Genomic DNA, 22785 nt, shown 5'->3' on the forward strand with positions numbered 1-22785 from the left:
TTGTTTGAGTGTCTCAGACAGTGTTTTTAGATGCATGTCTCTGTCATCAGTGTTGGAGCAGATGCGGTGGTACCTGGTGGCTTGGCTATGGATGATGCCTTGCTTTGTGTGGGATGGATGGAAGCTGGATTTGTGCAGGCAGTTGGATCGGTCTGTAGGTTTTCTGTATAGGGATGTATGTAGTGTGTCCTTGTTTATTGTGACAGTTGTATCCAAGAAGTTTACACTTTCTGTGGAGAAGTCCATTTTGAGTTTGATAGATGGGTGAAATCTATTAAATGCGTTATGGAACTCTCTGAGGTTTTCTTTTCCGTCCGTTCAGACAATGAAAATATCATCAATGTAGCGATAATATTTGTAGGGTTTGTGAAGTTGTGTTTCCAAGAATCGTTGTTCCAGGTCAGCCATAAATAGATTGGCATATTGTTTTTTGTCTGCAAATTCTCTACCGTGTTGTTTTAACCCCTGTTTTAACCCTGTATCAGAACATGTACTGGTCAGTTTTAAACTGTGTTTTTCACTTGCTTGGTCAGAAATGCTTTTGACTTGATAAAGGGAGGACTCCCGAAAGCTCGTCTATTATTTTAAATACTGTTAGTCCAATAAAAAAGGTATTACAAGATTCTGCAACATTCTGTTTTTTTGCATATATATATATATGTATGTGTATGTTTGTAAGCTTGTGTTTGTGTGTGTGTATGGGCAGGTGTGTGTAAGAGCAGTGTAGGTATTTCTAAGCTGCTGAGTATATGTACATATGTGTGTTTAAAAGCAGTGTGTATGGGCAGACATGTGGCAGGGCAGTGTATGTGTGTATATATGTGTTTACGGGCAGTGTATGTGTATATGTTTTTTATGGGCAGGTGTATCTAAAGGCAGGGTGTATGGGTAGGTGTGTGTAATGGCATGTGTATGTGTATATGTGGGTTATGGGCAGCCATGTGCCAAGGCAGTGCATGTGCATATGTGTGTTTTTGGGCAGGTGCGTGTCAAGGCAGGATTTCCTGGGAGGAAGGCTAAATCTCTGCTGCTGTAGACTACTCTTCCAATGATGCTCAGCCAGCTGCTGGAAGTAGCCATCAGAAGATGGGTACACTGTGGTCATAAAAGGATGGACATGGTCAGCTACAATAATCAGGAAGGCTGTCATGTTTAAACAGTGCTCAATTGGTACTAAGGGGCCCAAAGTGTGCCAAGAAAATGTCCCCATACCCTTACACCACCACCACATCTACATGGCTCAATGCATTTAGCCATGTAGATGTGGTCAAGACAACTTGCTGAAGTTCAAACCGAACATCAGAATGGAGAAGAAAGGGGATGTGAGTGACTCAGAAACTGCTGATCTACTGGGCACAACCATCTCTAAGCTTTACAGAGAATGGTCCGAAAAAGAGAAAATATCCAGTGACAGGCAGTTGTGTGGACGAAAAATGCCTTATTGATGTCAGAGGTCAGAGGAGAACAGACAGACGGGTTTGAGATGACAGAAAGGCAACAGTTACAACAACCATGGTATATAGAATACGATCTCTGAATGCACAACACTTCTAGCCTTGAAACAGATGGGCTACAGCAGCAGAACAGGAAACCAATGCTACAATTCGCACAGGTTCGCCAAAATTGGACAATGGAAGACTGGAAGAACATTCTGACACACACCCCCAGCAAAGCCATTGGGGGTAGGGAGGATTTTTTTAGCAATACCCCCTTCATCCCACAGGACTGGGATGGAGGGGGGCAATGAATGAGATTCATTTTTTAAGCAATTTAATTGGGTTGTGGGTGAGGGGGGTATACTTAGGCAGTATGCTACCTCAGGTTAATATAATTGCCCTGTCCCGATTGCACATGGTTGATGTAGTGTCCTGGTGACTGTTTCTTTTTTGTTTTTTATTTTTTTTTTTAAAGAAATTTGTTTATATATATATATATATATACTCAACTGACCATTAAGTTCTTAGTGAATACTAGTGATCTTTAGTGATGGCATGTAGTGGGAAACCTAACATTAAAAAGCACAGTGTTTTCAGTGCTTTCAGTATGCAGATTAAGGGTTAATATCAAGGAAAGGTTTGAACATACTCATTTTTCACATCCCATGGTGCAATTGTATGCTGGTACATGTATTATGAAGTGAAATAAAAAGTCTGCAATAAGTAAAAGTATTTTATAAAAACTGTAGCTTGCACTTTTTGTCAGTAAGTGTAATTGTTGAGATATTTTATTTAAAAATAAGAAATTAATTAATTTACCACAGAGGAACTGAAAGCTATCGAAAGAGGTGAGAAAACTTGCACAGCAATTAGTTTTCTGTCCTGAAGGTCAACCACAAATTTCCCAAGGTGGGAAATGAAAAGAATACTGCTGAAGTGAGGTAAACTCTTTTTTTTTGCTGTATTTATTTTAATCAATTAAGAGATACAAGTTTACAAACACTGGTAAATGATCTCATGGTTAATTTTCTATTACTTTTTTTTCTACTGCAAATGCAAAAAGAAGACAGATTAGGCAGCAAAAAAATGACACCGTTATTACATTTCGATTTCAGATTCTTATATTTATTCAACGTGACCTTGGAAAAATAATCCCCTTTTGATTACCTTTCTATGTACACAAATTCTCAGTTCCATAAAGATATTAAATTATTGTTTATCTTTTTGATTTTCTTTATTTTTGTTCCCTTGGTCGTTTTTCTTATAAAATTATTATAGGGAAAAAGCATTCCAGAATGGTGGCGGTTTATTAAGAACACCTGTGCTTTATGAGAAAATAACGGCAAGCCTCTGAAGGATCCATTAGTTTTAGTGACAGTGTTATTGATTGTCTATTGCAATGTATATTTCATCAGGCATGAAAGCCGTAGCACCTTGTAATTGGTTTAGGTAAATGAGATTCTTTTCTCGTGCATCTGCAAGAACTTATCTTACTTGATATTACTATTACAGTGACTGCCGAGAATTCATCCTCTGCTATGTGTGTCGGTGCATTCGTATTCAGTGCCTTTGTGTTAATTGCGCCGTCAGTGTCACTAAAACGTATAGTTTGTATGTCCATATTGAAATAGAAACAAGAGATCAGCAGCATAATGGAAACCTTCACACATAATGTGGAATTTAACAAAGTTTTTAGGGAAAAAAACAACTAATATGGGGGTGGTAGATGCTAAATGTGCAGGTAGAATCTGTTTCTCTGAAGCCATAATTATTTAATATACACACAGGGCAATAAGAGGCAATAGGAAGGATACATTTCATTTGAAGCAAACTGGACTTCATAAAACAAAATTTGTATAGTCTTGGCAGAGAATATTTTGGAATACAAGAATGATACTCGGCCTATTCACTAAACAGTAAATGCATGCGACTGAAATCCAACTCACATATTCACCCTGCCTGTGCCAAGTTCCCTATCTGTTCCGAAGTCCATGCCTTATCTGTTCCAAGATCCATGTTGGAAGTCCATACTTTATCTGCTCCAAGGTCGGTACCTTACCCCCTCCAAGATCTGAACCCTATCCTCTCCGAGATCCGTGCCCTATCTGCTCTAAGATCTGTCTCTGAAGTCTGTATCCTCAGGTGAAACCTTTGCCATTGTCTGTGCAATATCTACTCTGTGTAAACCAGTTCTGTTCCAGCATTTACATGATCTGCCAGCACACACCAATGTAGACTGTGTGTTTTCTATTTGTCTGTCCATACCTAACTACCCACTATGCATTATGGGGTACAGACAGAGACCGGCATCCCCTGAACCTGGGCTCTTCCTTGTCTCCCTAGCCCGTGTCCTTACAGTTTGCTGCCTTTTCGGTTAGGACGAAATTTGGAGGGATTTTCCATTTAGAAATTAAATTCATTTTCACTCGTCCGATTCTGTGTCCCTGTGTGAGGTAAGTTCAGGGTCTGGTTGCAGGACACTATGGATGTGCAGCAAGGTATAACAGGGGTCTGTAGATGGAAATGGTAGATACACAGCAAGTACAGGGTTAACATAGCCAAGGTGGGGGGGGCACAAGAGAGGCAGCAAATCCGAAAGGCAATCCAAGGTTAGGGCAATAGGCAATCAGGGTAAGCGGTGAACAATCCGGGTCAGCAACAATTTACAAAACTCAAGACGCTAGGAGACAATACACCAAGCGTCTTTACAGCAAGCAGGGAACTCTTTTGAATGCTCCTGGACAGGGTGACATCACAGGTAGCTCACTTACTGGACTTAAGGGAAGTGGGAGGTAGTGCACGCGTGGGAGGCTCTGTTTTCCTGCTCCATCAGATACTCAGGTGAGGAGCTCCTAACGGGAGCTTGAGACCCTCTTCCACAGCTACGCTTTTTCTCTTGGTCTACAGGGGTCTGTAGATGGAAATGGTAGATCCACAGCAAGTACAGGGTTAACATAGCCAAGGGGGGGGGCACAAGAGAGGCAGCAAATCCGAAAGGCAATCCAAGGTTAGGGCAAGAGGCAATCAGGGTAAGCGGTGAACAATCCGGGTCAGCAACAATTTACAAAACTCAAGACGCTAGGAGACAATACACCAAGCGTCTTTACATCAATCAGGGAACTCTTTTGAATGCTCCTGGACAGGGTGACATCACAGGTAGCTCACTTACTGGACTGGGAGGTAGTGCACACGTGGGAGGCTCTGTTTTCCTGCTCCATCAGATACTCAGGTAAGGAGCTCCTAACGGGAGCTTGAGACCCTCTTCCACAGCTACGCTTTTTCTCTTGACTCATTGAAAGCAATGAAACAAAAATTCAGAGCTCACTGATTCATATGAATAAATGAAATTGGCATATTTTGTTAAAAATTCATATGAATCCAAAAAGCTCAAGTCTAGTAATCATTTGCCTGCAGGGGCTTACCCTGCAGCTGGCAGGCTATTTGCGTTCATGGTAGCTGGCAAAATTGTTAATAAAGCTAATAAGTTAATAAAGGTGTTGCCAACACCTTTACCCCACTAATTGATGTGTGTCTTTCTTGGGCTGGGGTGTTGGGTTAGTACAATTAAAGCTATAGTACTAAACATTCATGCAAAACCCGATTGTCATACCTGGGTATTTCTGGGCCCCGGCTGCACGGAGCCTACCCTTGTGGGATGCGGACAGGACTGCCTGCTGACGTCAGTGTGTGGTCCCGCTCACATCGGTGGGTGGTCCTGTGGACATCGGAGGCATTCTCGCTGATGTCTGTGGGCGTTCCCGCTGAGATTTCGGGAAACTCCCCCATTTAAAGGGGAAATGGGTGGGCAGTGGGCCGTGTCAAGACCCCACTCCCGCGACCCAGAGGATTCTGTTGTTGACCCAGAGGACCAGAGAAGTGGTGCTTCTCCCAGTGTTCTCTGGGTCAGACCTGGAGAGTTCCCAGGTATGCTGATGGCTAGTTTATATACACTTGAAGGCAAGCAAACATTAATATATCGGTAAGTTGAAAACATAAAATACTTACAGCAGATACATTTTGCTGATTTTTTTACTAAACGTATTATCCTATAACAAAGTATTTTTGCTTCCAGTAGACTCTGGAATTTAGAATATTTTGAAGTAACTCATTTGAAGTATCTCATTCTATTGATGTATTGCATGACCATATGATTCACATGAACAAGCTATAGGTGCATATAAGGGGTTTCACCTTTGGTTTCTATGTCTAGCTGTGTTGACCAACCCTGAGGGATAACTCTTTTGTCCTATTAAAAAATGAAATATCAAACAGAACCCTTTATAATTCAAATGTAAAAGATCAAGGAATTCATTTGAAGAAAAAAAATATTTTTATGAAGTGATTTTCTTTTGAAAGCAGCATGTGTATTTTGTTGGTAATGTTAAGAGGGGTGCATTTTTATCTACATCACTTTTGTTTTTCATATTTGCTTTTTCCATTTTTGTGAGTATTAAAGGAACACTATCAGGAAAATATTTTCTATGTATGAAGTAGTTTTTTTGTTGCAAAGAAAGGACAATTTCTTGAAAGGGAAATCTGTTACTGGTATAATTATTATTTTTTCCATTTTCCTAGCTAATCTTGAGATGAATCCGACCTTAGCAGGAGTTAAATTGATGACATAAACATAAGCAAACATAAGCAATATGTAAAGAAAACAATATTCAAGCAGTTGCAATATTATAAAACCTGCAGATTTTTATTTGACTCCAAGTTAAGATGTGTTTAAAGTTAAACAAGATAATAAAACACTTTAACGATGGGGTCTCTTTTGCATCTGGCTATTTCCTCTCCAATGTCTTATTCCTCTACATTTCACTTTACAAGTTACAATCCTTACTGTCAAATTTTCACAAATACTCATTTAATGTAGTGTATACTAAGGGTCAAAGCATCATTGGAAGTCAATTTTCATCTCAGCATTTCCATGCTTTAGAGAGGTGGTTTTCATTGCATTAATAACCGCTAGTCCTATTGTATCCTATTGGCATTTACACACTCATTTAAACTAAAGTCAAATCTGAAAAACCTTTTTTAGAGTATAAATTGTTAAAGGGTGTCTTTTATCCTTGTAGCCTTGCTTGAATGAAAGTGAACTTATAAAACTATTAAAGGTTACTTCTATTTGAACATTAAACAGCCCAGGTGAATCAGGATAATGATTAATTCGAAAAACACTACACATCTTCAACATCTTAATTATAGTTGCGAAATATACTGTGAAACTAACGTTTTAGATTTTACGCTTTTTTTAACTCCAAATGTACATTGGTTGTAATGCTCAAAGTGCTTAAAATCTGACTATATCCTAAATCAGGTATAGTAGCATATAATCTACCAGCTGTATGTCAGAATGCCCAGATACCTCTTAGGCAGCCAACCTTCTGGAACTGGGTAAAACATACTAAATATTTAGCAGGATAGGCCCCTGCTCTTAACGCACTAGATAAATGCCTACACTGTCCAGCAAGAAATCTAGCAAACCCTGATTTCATGCAACCCTGTATCATATATCTATCAGAAACACCAGCAGTCCTACATGCCCCACAACTGTCCCAATTTAGGCGGGACAGTCCCGATTTTGGGTCTCTGTCCCTCCGTCCCGCCTATCCCTTCCTCTGTCCCACTTTGGTGAGGCCAGGGCCGCATTTCTGGATGCAGAGTGGCATATAGGGGGCATAAGGCATTTCTGGAGGCAGAGTGGCATATAGGGGTTAAAAGGCATTTCTGGGGGCAGAGTGGCAAGCCTGGGGGCATATGTGCATAACTGGTGGGGGCAGGTTGGCAAATAAAAGGAAATAAAAACAAACAACAAAAATGTCTCAATCATAGCTTTTATTAAATATGAAAAAATAGTTTACATGAATTAATAAAGAAATTAAAGTTTCTTACAAGAATATTGTGAAGAATAATGTGATCACTGTTTTGTTCCACTGAATAAAATGGAACTTTTTCATCTAAAAATTTTTGCAGTAGCAAATGTTTTGATTACAAAATCAAAGGGCAGTGTACATGTATATGTGTGTGTGTGTAAGGGCAGTGTACAAGTATATGTGTGTGTATAAGGGCAGTGTACATGTATGTGTGTGTGCAAGGGCAGTGTACGTGTATATGTGTGTGTGCAAGGGCAGTGTAGGTGTATATGTGTGTGTGTGTGTGTGTAAGGGCAGTGTATGTGTATATGTGTGTTTAGGGTCAGGTGTGTGTAAGGGCAGTGTATGTGTATATGTGTGTAAAGGCAGTGTATGTGTAAAGGCAGTGTGTGTGGGTCCTGGGAGGGAGGCTAACATTAGCCTTTTTTAATAAAAAAAAAATCTCTGCTGCTGTGGACTACTCTTCCAATGATGCTGAGCCAGCATTATGGTGGACACCTGGTTGGCTGACAATCATAGGAATTTTAGTCCACAGCTAGCATCTGCAGCTTTACTGTTGCTGCACTTCCCATGACGCTCAGCCAGCATCATGGAAGTAGTATGTCTGGCTGAGCCTTATGGGAATTCAATTCAATGTGTTGGTTATTTTTAATATGCATGACTGTGTTGACAAAAATGAAGCGTGTTTTAAGTGGCGATGCAAGCGTGACTTTTTAAAGTGCAATTGCTTGTATTGGTGAGTTCCGCAAGATTTTTTTTTTAAAAGTGTCCCTCTTTCACATTTTGAAATGTTGGGAGGTATGGTCCTATTTCTAGGAAGCCAATAATTAAAAATAACCCTATCTCCCAGGGCCTGCAATACTGTAAAGTTCTCATATAAAAAAAAACACCCACACCTCCCTGTACTGTAGCATATGTTAGTGTAAATGTATGCCTGAGCTATATTTAGTATCTATGCTATATTTACTAGTAAGTGCACAATAAACTTGATTAAGAAGGCTTATTGAGACTTCTTAAGTTCAAAATTATATATATAATTTTGAAAGATATGACATTCATTAAAAGAGGCAAATATACAAAGAGCATTGCTTCCATGCACGGGCTCAAGAACAGCAGACTATGGAGTTGCAGGTTGGATAGACATGACTTAGTGAATATAGGATCATGATCAAGTTGTACATAATATAAGCATGTGACAAACCTACCACACAGTAGCTATGCAAAGTTGGTGAAAAGGGTAAGGTGTTACAGTGGCACCACCATGACATAGTGATGTATCTTGCCTTGACATCAGAGAGGAAAACTGTTCTTCAGGGGATTGAAAGATGATTAAAGTTGATTGTAATCTTCACTTATATGGCTGGAAAAAGAAAGCTTTGTTGGTCTCTACTCTGGGGCCAATACAATTTGGTATTTTTTTTACAGTTTTATCTTAGGTACAATAGAAACATTAATAATAACTATTAAGCCCATCTTGTCGGCTCATTTTTCCCTGCTGTGAAAACACATACCTGATTTGGTTTTTTTTCACCATATTCTCAAGGATTTAAATCAGATGATAACCTGGATAATAGGAAGATACATGCATCTTCAGGCACGCCCTTCCTAAAGTGTCCTCCCAACAGACATAGAGAGTTAATGATAAGATAGAGTTTTGATGGCACCAGGGGAGGGCTGGCAGCCTAAGGCCTGGTGGGCAAGTCTAGTCAAGTGGCCCATTGCGCCACCAAAGCGGTTGCGAGCGACATTGATAGCAGTCACTCCACCGGCGCCTAATGAAATTAAAGCGGCCGGCGTGCACGCACCGCGCCGCCCAATAGCCGTGCCTCAGCTCTTTATCCCACCCCTTTTAAGACGTGGGACGAAGAGCTGAGGAATGGCCATTGGGTCTGACTGCTGCATGATGCAGGGGCGTACCTAGAGTATTTGGCACCTGTGGCAGATCCTGTATGTGGCACCCCCACACACACACTTGAAAACTGCATAGTTTCTATGGTTAGGCAAACATTGACAGGGGTACAGCAAAATTGTTATCATTATATACTGAGGCACACATTGACGGTGGTACAGCATAACTGTTATCATTATATACTTAGGGATTACGCTGTACCACTGTCAATGTGTGCCTATACATTGAGCCAGACACTGACAATACTGCAGTACAACCCCTATCACTATATACTAAGCCAAACATTGATGCGGTGTAGGCCTACCAATTCAGTGACTGGCTTAGTATATAGTAGGGATGCACCGAAATGAAAATTCTGGACCTAAACTGAAAATTCAGCATTAATTTGGCCAAAACCGAAAAAAAAAACGTTTAAAATACTTTATTAAAAGTAACACACCAAAATTAGACAAAAAAAAAATCAATAACAATATTAATATATATATATATATACATATATATATATATATATATAATTAACAGCAATCACAATGCTATCATGCCCAGGTTCTAGCATGTACTGGCTGACTGGCTGATTGCTGTTTGCAACCATATATATCTATTAATACTGTTATTGAATTATAGGACGAAAAAAAATAAAAAATTGATAACAGCAATCACACTCCTATCATGCCTAGACAGCCTCCCTATGCCATGCTATCCCCCCAGACTTCCATGCAATCTGAAACCCTCATTCACAAACATTCATCATAGAATACAGCATAACACCCATCACTCTCACACACTTACTAATATTTTCCTACCTTTCCTCTGGCACTGTCACTTTTCCTCCTCCTCTTCATTCTTACTCTTCTTCTTCCTCTTCTGTGTCCTGTCCTTCCGGTGTGCGGAAGACGGTGGGCGTGGCTTCAGTGTTGTGCGCCGGGATTTGACATCAAGTCCCGACGCACAACCACAGTTGCCGCGCGCATCGTTTTCGGGGGCGTGCCGGCACCCCTCCGTGAGCGGCACTCCAGGCGGACCGCCCCCCACCAGGTACGCTACCGGCACGGCGGCCAGTCCCGGTGGCAGCCGCTTAGTTTTTAACTTTGCGGCTGCCATGAATGGTCGTCTGCCGGCCGCCCGGCCAGCCTGCCGACCCGGATTCAGGGCGGCCTGGGGGGCAATTTCCCCTGGATGGCACTGTATAACATCTTAGTAACATATCAAATACTTGCTACTTGAGGGTAATGTAAAACAATGCTTTAAAAGTAGAATTTCCTATATCTTCTCAGTCCTCTCCTTCAGTTATTGTTCATTTCTCAATATATCTCATATATTGATATATCAATGTACAAACTGGAGATTGCAATAGCTACATGTAGATCTGTCAGTAGAAGCCATTATGGACTGTTGGCTAGCAGCAGGCAGCCTTAAAAAGGTACTACGTTTCAAAGATTGCGCAAAGCAATTGGATATATCTAAACATATCAATAGCAATAAACTGGGACGTTGGTGACACTCTTTAATGCCTCACCTTGATATGTATCTCCATACTTTGTGCTCCAGTGTTTAACTATATTACCAAATTGTGTAGGACATAGCCACAGAGGGGTGTGGAGGGATGACAGTGCTGACAATGTCAAGAGTATCTTGTATGCTATGGCATCTGGTTATCCAAATATAGTAAATAGGTACAAAATAACATTCTGTCTGCCCATATATATGTGCCCCTTTGAACATGCTAGGGTTGAACTAGAGTAAATTGCATTGTGTGATAGTAATCATGGATATTGGAACACTGTACATCTCAACCCTTTCTACACCATAAAATAAGTCAGTATAATGGTCTGGGATAGGTAGAAGAGTCTAAGGAGGCTGTTCACACAATTGCTTCTCTAGAAGAGATATCACAAGAAAAAGAGTCTGGGTCTTTCTATCCATCAGATGAAGGGTCTGTAGTTATTAGCATATAGATGTGTATAATGGGTTTAAAGGAAGATTCCTAAATATTTAACCAGAGCTATTCTACACCAAAATTCCATTGAAACACAGATCTATTTATTTTGGTATTTTTCTAACCCACGAGATGTCAATCATTATCTATTACAAGCAATTCAATGAGCAAGGAATTTTGATTAAAACTCATAGAAATAGAGATTATTTTTAGAATGTATCTGTTTAAATCCAAAGCAAATGGCTTTATAGTGTTTAACCTAGCTTGGTGAAATAACTTCTTTATGAAAGAGGCACTATTAAAAATACCATTTCACTATTTTGCAAATGGGATGAGACAGTTCTCGTTTTCTAAAAAGTGCCCAGATGCCTGTTCTTCTATTCATGATGAATTGATTGTTAATAAGAAGAGAAGCAGAATGCTTTCCACTAATTAAGTGACAGAAGATTCATCTGCAGACAGCAGGGATTTGTTTTACATCTCTAAAAAGGTATGACCCTCTTTATTTCCAATGAGTGGATTACATTTATAACTCAGAATCAAAAAGATATGTAAAGAGGGTGTTTGTGGGTAAATACTTTCTAAGATGAACTTTATTGCCATTTGCAAAATTCATAATTTATGGTAGTTTACCATTGTCTAATGACAAAGATATTTATAAATGTGATCATGTATAATGATGTAAAATACAAAAGGAAAAACTGGCCTCAACGCAATATATTAGTAACAACCCCACCATCTACTTGGCACATTTTTTTACATTATTTATTATTATAATACAGTTTTCCACTCCATTGCCGAACAGGTTAGATACACACAGTCCAGCATTGAAGAGGTTAACTTCACATGAAAGTTTGCACTCCAGCAGTGCAAAGTTTAAAATAACACAGAGGTTTTGCACTCTAGTCCTAAAGAATTTAACTTTACACATAGAAGTTTTGCACTCTAGTATTGACAAGGTTAACTATACATGGAATGTTTGCAATCTAGCACTAAAGTGGCACATAAAAAAGTTAGTGCTTAATATCTTAACTCAAAATGTTGGTTGCAATGTATTTGTTGCAATGTATCCCTTCTCCCTGCATTCCCTTTAAATGTAACAATGTTTTGTGTACAAAATTGACCTTTCACCAAAGTTTATCAGGGGCCCAGTAACAGAGGCACTCATCGGTGTCACATGACACACAGTGTGGTAGCAGTAGCAGCTCACATTAAAAATGAAATGAATGGAGAGCAAGTAAGGTATGGGAGGGAGAGATGGAGGAGGTGAGAGAGAGGAGGAGAGTGAGAGTGTGTATATGTATAAGTGTTTGGTGCTTGGGTATGTGTCTTTAAACATATATCATGAGTGTGTGTATTCGTGAGAACATGGTGTTAGCAGTGGCGTCAGCAGAGGGGGGTCTAGATCCTACATCATCCTGTGCCCCCCCATGTGCCCCCTCAATTGAAACGCCTCTCTTTTTTTTTCTTTTGTGATAGACGTGGAGGAGAGAGAGACGCTGAGTGGCCGCTCAGGAATACAGCAACTGTTTGGCGCCTCTCACTCTCCTCCGCGAGGCCTCTGCCTTGGTGGCAGCATTTCCAGTGGTGTCGACGGGGGGGGCAGAGGGGGCCATGGCCCCCCTACAGCACGCTGTGCCCCTCCGTGTGCGCCCCAATTGAAACGCTCTTTTTTTTTTTTTTACTTGTGATAGACGTGGAGGAGAGAGAGAGAGTCGCTGAGTGATCGCTCAGGAATACAGCAACTGTTCGGCGCCTCTCACTCTCCTCCGCGAGGCCTCTGCCTTGGTCCCAGTGCCGGCATTTCATGCTGAACGCCGGAATATGACGTCATATTCCAGCGCTCAGCAGTGAAGCAGCGTCCACCATGGCAGAGCAGGGAGACAGAGGCCTCGCACACCCACCGCAGGACTTCTAGAAGGTAAGTGAACTTCAAAGGGGGGAGAGGGTAGATAGGAATACTGGGGGCGTAAGTAGTGCGGAGGGGGTAGATAGGGAGAAGGGAGTGAGAAGGGGTAAATAGAGAGCGAGAAGGGGTAGATGGGGCAGAAGGGAGAGAGAAAGGGTGAAAGTGAATTAGTGATCATAGATGTATCATTGATGTTTGTGTGAATCATAGATGTATCATTGATTTGTCAAAAAAGCAAAGATGGTATAAGCAGGGTGTTTAAGCATTGGGGACAAAGATGGCGCATGTAGCGTGTTTATGGGACATATGGCATATGGCATGGAGATGGCATACGCTCGGCTGGGGACAATGTTGACTATTGCTGGGCTGTTTGGGGACAAAGATGGCACGTCCTATGTATGTGTCATTTGGGTGCTGGTCAGGTTCTATGTGGGTAATGTGGATGCCAGGGCTGGCTTTGGGGTGTGCAACCTGTGATCTATGGCTGTAATTTAGGGGTTTTATCTATACCTTTAATGCCAAGTTTACAGGATTTGTATGTCTTATTCAGTTGATTAATACCTGGAGTGTTGTTTATTTGATCTATACCTTCAGTGCTGAGTTTACATGTGATTTCCAGTTGATCTATACCTGAAATGCTGGTTTTGTGTGTTCTGTTGAGCTATACCTGCAATGCTATGTTTCCATACATTATTTATGTATACCTGCAAATACAGGGTTTCCATGTGTTGTTTATTTGATCTTTACCTGAACTACAGGGAGTAAGTAAAAGTAAGGTGTGGTTTAGTGAATTTAGGGGACAAAGGGACTCCGGGCGTGATTATGGGGGAGAGGACCTCTCAATGTCATGGTGCAGTCAGAAGGAGGGAAGACTGTACTGACTCTCACAGTCTTCCCCTGATCTGCAGTTTTTGGTGTGGTAGCGGAGGGAGTGCATGCTAGGGAGGGTGGAGCAGGGCCCAAGGAAACGCTTGGGTAGGGTCCAAATTTTTTCACTAAAAAAATTTAGTGAATTTAGGGGCTAATATTAATATATATCAGCAGCAGGGGCTAATATTTATATGTATATTGGCAGCAGAGGCTAATATTTATATTCGCAGCAGGGGCTAATATTTCTATTCATATTGGCAGAAGGGTCTATTATTTATATATATATATATATATATATATATATATATATATATATATATATATATATATATATAGATAGATATTAGGGCTGCAACAACTAATCGATAAAATCGATTAGTCAAATCGATTTTTATCCATTCTAAAAAGATTTTTTTTCAGAGCAAATGCTCTGAAAAACTCCTCTCCTTATATAATCCGACCTCAAACAGATCGGATTATAACACCAGAATCCAGATCCCCCACAATGCTGCATGGGACCTGGATTCCCCTCAGTGTCAGCCTGGGGCTTCTACGATGCAGCGCCAGCATCACATGATGTAGAAGCCCTAGCGGAAGTGAAGGGGAGTAACGGAGGCTGCACATTGTGCAGACCCCCACCGGCTGACAGAGAATCGAGGTCTCCTGCATTCAGATAATTAATCCAAACATTAATTCATATTCTCACTCATTCAGACAATTCATCCATACATTATATCATACTCTCACTTATTCATACAATTCATCCACACATTAATTCATACTCTCACTCATTCACACAGTTTTCAGTCAGTTTACAATTCATGCTCTAATTTACTGCAGCAGGTCAAAGTTATCACAATTAAATCATATTTAAATATTATTTTAGACTGAAAACATGTACACATTGTTCATGTTGTTTACAGACTATTCACAAATAGTTAAATGGTTGTTTCCATTTAGTGTTCTTAAATCAGTCTTTGATGAATATTTCTGTCTTCTTCCAATATTCTTGTCAGTGATGAGCCAGCATTTGAATCATCTGACTACTTAATACATTCACATCTACAGCCAGCCTGCTCTTCAAATTAATAGATGTCATGCAAATAAAAGAAAAAAGCCAATATCATGTCGACAAGTTTAGAATCCTGGATGCTTTCAAAAGGGTTCAGAGGCAGGTTGTAGCTGCATCTCTATTTTTAATGAATGTCACACCATTAGATAATTACTCAGTAAGTCCTGTAGTGATTATAAAGGCACCTCAGGTCACTTTGGATTAATGGGTTAAACTTGACTATGCCACACTGCATTAGAGACATTACCATTTAGAAAGAGTTATTTTAAGCAATTAGCTTCTGCAATAATATAAAAACTATTTGAAAGCAACATATAAATGAGATTGTTTTTAAAGTGTTGTAAAACCACAGTCATTAGTGTTTGAATTAAACCTAATAAAGGTTTTGCACATTTTAAACAAATTAATTTGATGTTTACTTGTAAGACCAGCTCTGCTCACTTATGGAATACTATAGTTGAAACTCAAAATTTGGAACTTATAATCAAAATTTTACACATTCCCCCAAGGTGACATGAGGAATACTTAGGAAAATGGATATAATGCAAGAATAGATTTACAAATTATTGGTAAATGGTGATAAGTGTTCTGATGGTTTGTAGTTTTTTTTTAAATGGACCAGGTATTTCTGTCTATTCTTACAGCAGCTTTCATTTTTTACAAAAAAGTTGTGACATTATCATCTTGTGACACAAGTCATTATGCATGGACAAATGTAATTCACTAAATTCCATTGATGTTTTGGGTTTATCCTAACAGCCTTTTTAACCTCTAGGAATGTACACAAGGTTACTCAGAAGTCCCTTATAAATAATTTTGCTTATTTTTGGATGCAATATATTCCACAGTCCAATGCATTTCACTTGTTTCAATGAAGCATTTTCTCACATTTGGATGCTGTGTCCCCAAACAACATCAATTCAATTATATTGATGACTTTAAACAAATTATAACAATACATTATATTTGTAGCCTGTACATTGATAAGAACATTAATTGCTGACAAGCTGTCAGAAGGTAGGGGAACGGAGCACAGCGCAGTGAGACGCTAAACACAGGTGATGCCAAAGTGGTGCAAGCAGGTATTTATTTCACAAAAGACAGGCATATACCGGAAGCGAAGTCTTAACACAAGCCGTAGTCAGGGAGTACAGAAATACACGAGAGTCCTTTTAAACGTAGCCGAGTTCCAGGGTAATAGATAAGCACAGAGTCCAGTAAACAAGCCGAGGTCAAAAATAGCCGGGAAACTTACGTAGTCCAGTAAACAAGCCGAGGTCAAATTAGCCAGGAAATCCACAAACAAGATAAGGGTAAGGAAGGGTAAGATTCAGGTAATCAGCATACAGGAATGGAGCACCGCTTAGTTAACAAGCCAGCACTGACTGAACAGTGCTGGGGGTTTATATAGCCCTGCCAGATCCTGACTCCTCCCCTCTAATTATCCACCATCAGTGTAGAGCTGTCAATCCTCCCTATTCCCCGCCCTCTGCTTACCTCCTGCACTAGCTTCAATGGAACTGGGAAGTTAGACACGCCCCCCCGCCATGGACAACGTGTTCGCGGCCATCTTCCGCGAGATGCCTCTCAATCGAGGCCGGGGATGCGGCCCACGCCGCAACCGCGTGGTTCTTGTACGGCGTCTTGGCTGTCCGGACATGGAGGCAGTTCGTGGTGGGACCCTGCACGGCCGCCGAGGTAGGTTGGATGCCTGACACAAGCTCTAGATAATGAACAAGGAAAAGAATTGTGGGATTTAAGCCGTGATCGTGGATGCCTTGTAAATGTTTTTTTAAATGTGTGCAAGAGAAACCATGTGGGGCTTTTTAAAAAAACGTATTAAATAAAATTTACAGGTTACTATTGATTTTAGGCAAGAAGACAGCAAAACAATACTTTGTGTAAATATATCATGGTCACTTGCACATGCATGCAAAGTACTAAAGAGATTATGGGCTACTATTTATCAAGCTCCCCTGGTATAAATGTGGGAACACTTCTACTATTTACACTTCTACTATATAAAATGGGTTATTTGTCTGTACTACGACAGTTAAAAGACAGGGCCTGTTTTTTTACTAGGCAGAATAAGTATGTTTCATGGGGGATTAGCAGTTGGTGCCAAGGCAGCGCAGTTAAAGGCTGATTTATTGATGTGAAACTGTGCTGATGCCTGATTTCTACTAATTTTGATTCTAACTAAAACTTTAAATAACTTTTTATTATCGGGCCACTTCTTGTGCCCTGTTTTGCAATTGGCAAAAAATACTTTTTACAATGGGAGTCCTGTTCAGAATAGTTATGTAGATCTATAAGATTGTTGCTAAGTGTGGAGAATAAAAAAATAAGAGAGCTAATGATGCAGGAAAGAAGGATGAGACCCAATAAATGAGAACATTCATATGTCATATGGAAATGTTTTGAGTTAATGTGATATTAAATGCCCATTGACTATTGTGGCTACCAGTTGGTGGGATAAAGTCACTAGATAGGGCTGTAACTTCTGCAGGATAAGTGAGGGAGCTTCCCCAAATTCTACAGGTTCTGGCTACTCGGAGCTGTTCCTCTTTGTATAGACTAATGAGATTGGTGGGAGGGGACAAGCCCCCAGCTCTTTACATATTTAGGGGGGTGGGAGAGAGTGTGCGTGTCTAAACACCACTCCTGCGACATGGAGGTTTCAGGCCTTGACCCAGAGAAGCGGTGCTTCACCCGGAGTATCTGGGCGAAACCTGCAGAGTCCCCAGGTATGACAACAACACAGAAACCCATAAAGATTATTGAAGTGATTAGCATTCTTGCATCACATCACTCTATTCAAACTTATTTCTGGCTCTGAAGCTGATATTTTACATGGATTAATTTAAACACACAAAATGTCTGTATTAAAATCCAGTACCAGGAGGCAGCAGCCTAGTAAACAATGTAGGAAATTTTCTGGATTTTTTCAATTTTGCCATAAGAAAAAAACCCACTGTCAAGGAAACCAGACCATAAAGGAAAACTAAGCAGCTGACTAGGGCATTAAGCTGCTGGTTGGTGCTGCCACAAGGTCCTTGTTAGCAAGCAAGTGAATGCAAGAAGGGGCTCACTAAAAAGCCTGGTGCCATAAATGAGCTGTGAGTAAAACAAGTCATTTACTACCACCATCACGGCTATTACTGAATAACCCTATCTTTTATTTTACAATTTTGATGTTTTAATGCTATTTTTTGAAACTAATAGGTAATAATGATTGGCAAATTAAATTCTGGACTTTTGTGTAATTCTTCCTTTTTATAGCCAGATGTAGAAGCACTGGAAATGGAGGAAAGGATATATTTTGTAACACTTGCTATTTTCCTAACTGCTGACTTATTAAAACTTTGTCTATCAGGTGTTCAATCATTCAGCTGGATGTTTTGCAAATCACATCAATTTTTCGTGTCACCACACACCTGAGGATAGTTGCAGACAAGATTTATTTCAGAAGATGTGCTACAATACATTTAACACCAAGGAATTCTTGAAGTTTTATTTCAAGTGATCCTTCTTCTGTGCATACTCATGTGGGACACACAGGAGTATGTTGGAAGCACCGACCAGAACTACATTGTAATTTGTCCACACTTGTCTTGTCCTGTGAATATCTTATTTAACTAAATGTCACAATCTGAATTAAGCAATGATTACAATCCACATCCATCATTTTAAGGGAGGACTTTCATATCTCTGCAATGAGTGTCAGTCAGATTGTGTTGATCTGATTGAGGAAAATAGTTAAATGAAGGAATTTTTTTTAATTGAAAATGTAAACTTCAGCTTTACTAGAAACGAAATCCAATACTATGGCGCTTCTGTAGTTCTTGCCCCTTGTTGTTTGTCTAACCCAAGCTGGATATGAGAGAAGACCATATAAGCAATCCACATATGCATAGGACATATAACTGAAGGGTAGAAAGCAAAGTGTGTGTAAATATGTGTGCCGGTGTGTATGTTAGTTACCAGGGAGGAAGGTTGGCTTTACCTTCCCCTGAAAGTGGAACCAAAAACATTGGGCATTAACTATTGCTGTGGGCATCATAAAAAATTTAGTTCACCCACTTTTTTTCTCAGCTCAATGGCCAGGATGAGATAAGATCTTCTCCATTACTCCTGTGTTTCAATAACAACATGAAACCCTGACAAGAAATTACTAAAAATTTTATAGGTTATTCAAATCCTTCCCTCTACCATAAATAATGAATATGCATTGTTAAATACCTGGTTACAATTTAAGGATAAACTACTCTTCAAACAGTACATTTCCTCCAAAGCAGTTAGAGATGGGATACAATTCATAAATTATGTGAAATTGTATCAGGTTATATATTTTCACTTAGCATTCATGAGGAAAGGACACCCACATTGATCACCCAGACTGTCCAGACGCCATTGTCAATAGTTGAAAGGTTACGTGGGTCTACCTCTGAGAGAATACCTCTGAGAGGGCAGTTTTTATACCAGCCCTGATCAGTTTAAGACCCTATATTGTTTTAAAACCCGTCTGTGGGATGGTACAGAAAAATTGTAAAAGATTCTCATAGGAGTTGGTTTATCCAAGGAAGGATGTAAGAAAATATTACCATTGGGCATTGAGGACCTATTAATCCTTACATTTTCAGACGGAAAGGTTGTTTAGGTGTTGTCCCCAATATACAGGTCACTGTGCCAGCATTTGTGCAAGTAAAAAAATGCATGGAAAGACAAACTACAATTAAGCTGGCCATATTTGGCACATTGCAAAACTGCAATATGATATAAATAATTGTGATATACTGTACATTTCTCAAATGGCTATTTTCAAATGACAATTTCAATGACTACATACAAGCCGGCAGAGTCAGGAACCCCAAACCCTTTATTTACATCAAATTCGTTTTTTGAGCCTCAGCTCCACAACCATTCAAATATACAATGCGAAAATGTATTCAGGCTCTCTGAGCATCATTTTCCAAATAGAAACCACCTATTGTCTCTAACCAAAGGTCACATTCGAGTGAAAACTTGAGGTCACGTGATTTACTAAAATAACAAATTGTTTACGATGTATGCAGCTTTAAATTCTGTGAGTTTCATAAGATTGCTTGCTAAGCAATGAGAAATTGCATGCCTTCATCTGAAACTCGCATATTTACCCTCTCAGAATACAATAAAAACAGGAAAGTAAGTTTAAGTCTCTCCCTCTAAGTACCTCAGGTAGGGGAGGGGGCTGTCCAAAGCACCTTTCAGTGTATTCATACTCTCCTGTACACCAATGGCTCAAGTAGTTAGTACATTGCCTACTCCAGGGATTTTAATAAAGTAACCCTCTGGGCTTTAAATTTCATGTACTTGCAAGTTACATGTATTGGTGAATATACGCGTTGTTTTATGTGTGATTACATGCTAGGACATGGGACTAAAGTAGAGTCTGTTCAGTTAAGTTAACCATTAACTCAACATATCACTAAACTTTCTAATGGATATATTCAAAAAAGTGTTATCATTACAGAAATATGTCACTCTTCTATTTTAATTTCTATCCAAAAACATATTTAGTGAAAAATGTGCATTATATTACACATTATCACTATATTGTATAATAGACAAGACAATTCAGTTATGATTCTAGAAGTAAGACATAATTAATTCAGCAAAATCAGTGGCATCTATTTTTTCATTATTTGTAATTGGACTCAACTGACTTGTTTTCTTATACTTTTTGGTATGGTACATTTAGTTGAGTGTACAAAACCATTAAGATCATTCAGTTTTAAACTACTTCATTGAATGCACTGGTAAGTGGGGGGCATTCATTTAGGTATCGTGTTAGAGAAGCCTTGTACTACAGGGTATCCCAAATAATTTCTGTTTAAAAAAATTCTAGCTGTGTTCTGTTAAACATCCTCCAATACTCAGGGGCAAGACCATATGGCAAACTAGGCAATCCACTAGGTTTCTGAACTGTTAGTGGGGAGCCTCAGGGTACACTTATTGTAAATCAATAAGATAAGATGGGATGCATGCTCATTCTTATCTGAAATACCTAGAGAACACAAAGACACTGAGGATGCATTGAGGGCCTAGAGGCTTGGTTTGTCACACATACACCTAGATATGAGTATATAGAATGTCAAGTAATTACCTGGAAAAATTGTTGTTTTCTACTGAACTGTCCAAGGAAATGGATAGAGCTAAACTGAGTCAGGCAGATTTTGATCAATATACTACAACAGATGTGCTACATATTAAGACTTATTTACAAAAGACAATATAATACTGGAGCAATTCATTTATACATTACTTTATTGATTGATTTATTATAATTGCAGCTAAAATCACAAATCAGGCAGAATATGAGAATGTTAAAACATAAATCCCACACTAATATTTTTTTCCATTTACAGTTAAATATAAGTATAAGAAAATTAGTAATATTAAGTAATAATAATTAAAACAAACAATTATGTGAAAGGTAAGTGGACCCAGGTGTTGTAATTTATGTGCTAAAGAATCTCTGATTACCAAGCTACAGGGAAAAAACATTTGAAAAATGTAAATTATATTTTAATGAAGTAATATAATAATAACTGTCTTTTAGACAAGCCTAAATGAAGCAGAATTGCTAAAAGGACATCACAGTAATCATATGGACTTTATGTCACTTTTAACCGTTTGAGTGCCAGGGGTCGGAATACATTTTTCCCCAATTTTCAGGATTTTTTCTTACCTCTGAAGGTTTAAATCCATCAAATAAATGCAAAAACATTAAGAACCTTTTTTTCAGTTTTCATTCATCAGAATTTGTGTAGGATAATTTAACTGTTTCTGGAAAACATTATAAATGAGGCAAATCTTATTTGATTAAACATTTCTGGGACACTTTACTGTGTTAGAAGTTGTGTTTCTAATATTGTAACTTTAAAATCTACAATATTAGTAGAGTAGGTCAACAGCACCTTTAATGCATTCACCACTCCACCCTTTATTCTGTAACAAGCAGTTAAAGAAGAGCTTCGGGAGCCTAACCATGGGGCATTGCCAGTTAGATGAATGGAACGCAGTACCCCTTTATGGTATTTTTAATAGAACTTAAAATGTTGTACTTCTGTGACTCCATCCCTAAATATTTTTTACATATCTCTGCCTTTTAAACTAGATTTACTGCAAACAAACTATATCAGGATATGTATCAGTTTCTATAAACACATTAATAAAGTATGACTCACTTAACCCCTTCAATCCCCTATAGACGTACCGGGACGTCTAGCCTTTCGTGCAGCGTCAGGAACACATCCCTGCCGCTGCACGGGAGAACAGGCTGTCGTTTGACAGCCTGGACCCCCCCCTGGCAGCAGAAGCCAGCGTCGCTGGCTTTCTGCAGCCCGATCCCCTGTAACAACTTGGTGTGTCATTAGCCTTGGGGGACTGAACCACACCCGGGTCAGTGACATTACTGCCGGATGTGCGACACTGGGGGAGAGAGAGAGAGAGAGAGAGAGATAGAGACAGAGAGAGTTCGTTTTGCAGAGCTGCAGTGCTTAGTGCAAAACCACATTATATATTGGGGATAGTGTAGTGTTTTAGAAATTGGCCAGGTAGGTACAATGGCGCAACATGTCTTCAGCGCTGAGGAGGCTCATGACTGCCTCACTCAGTCTGATGACGATGCCACTCTGACCGCGTCAGACGCCGAGGCCACTCTGACGGCGTCAGACGCCGAGGCCACTCTGACTGCATCAGATATTGATCCAATATCTGAGGAATCCTGCAGTGCGTC

This window comes from Sceloporus occidentalis, unplaced genomic scaffold (assembly GCF_023333645.1).
Source record: "Sceloporus occidentalis isolate IW3139 unplaced genomic scaffold, rSceOcc1.0.p SCAF_71, whole genome shotgun sequence".
NCBI classification, from domain to species: domain Eukaryota; kingdom Metazoa; phylum Chordata; class Lepidosauria; order Squamata; family Phrynosomatidae; genus Sceloporus; species Sceloporus occidentalis.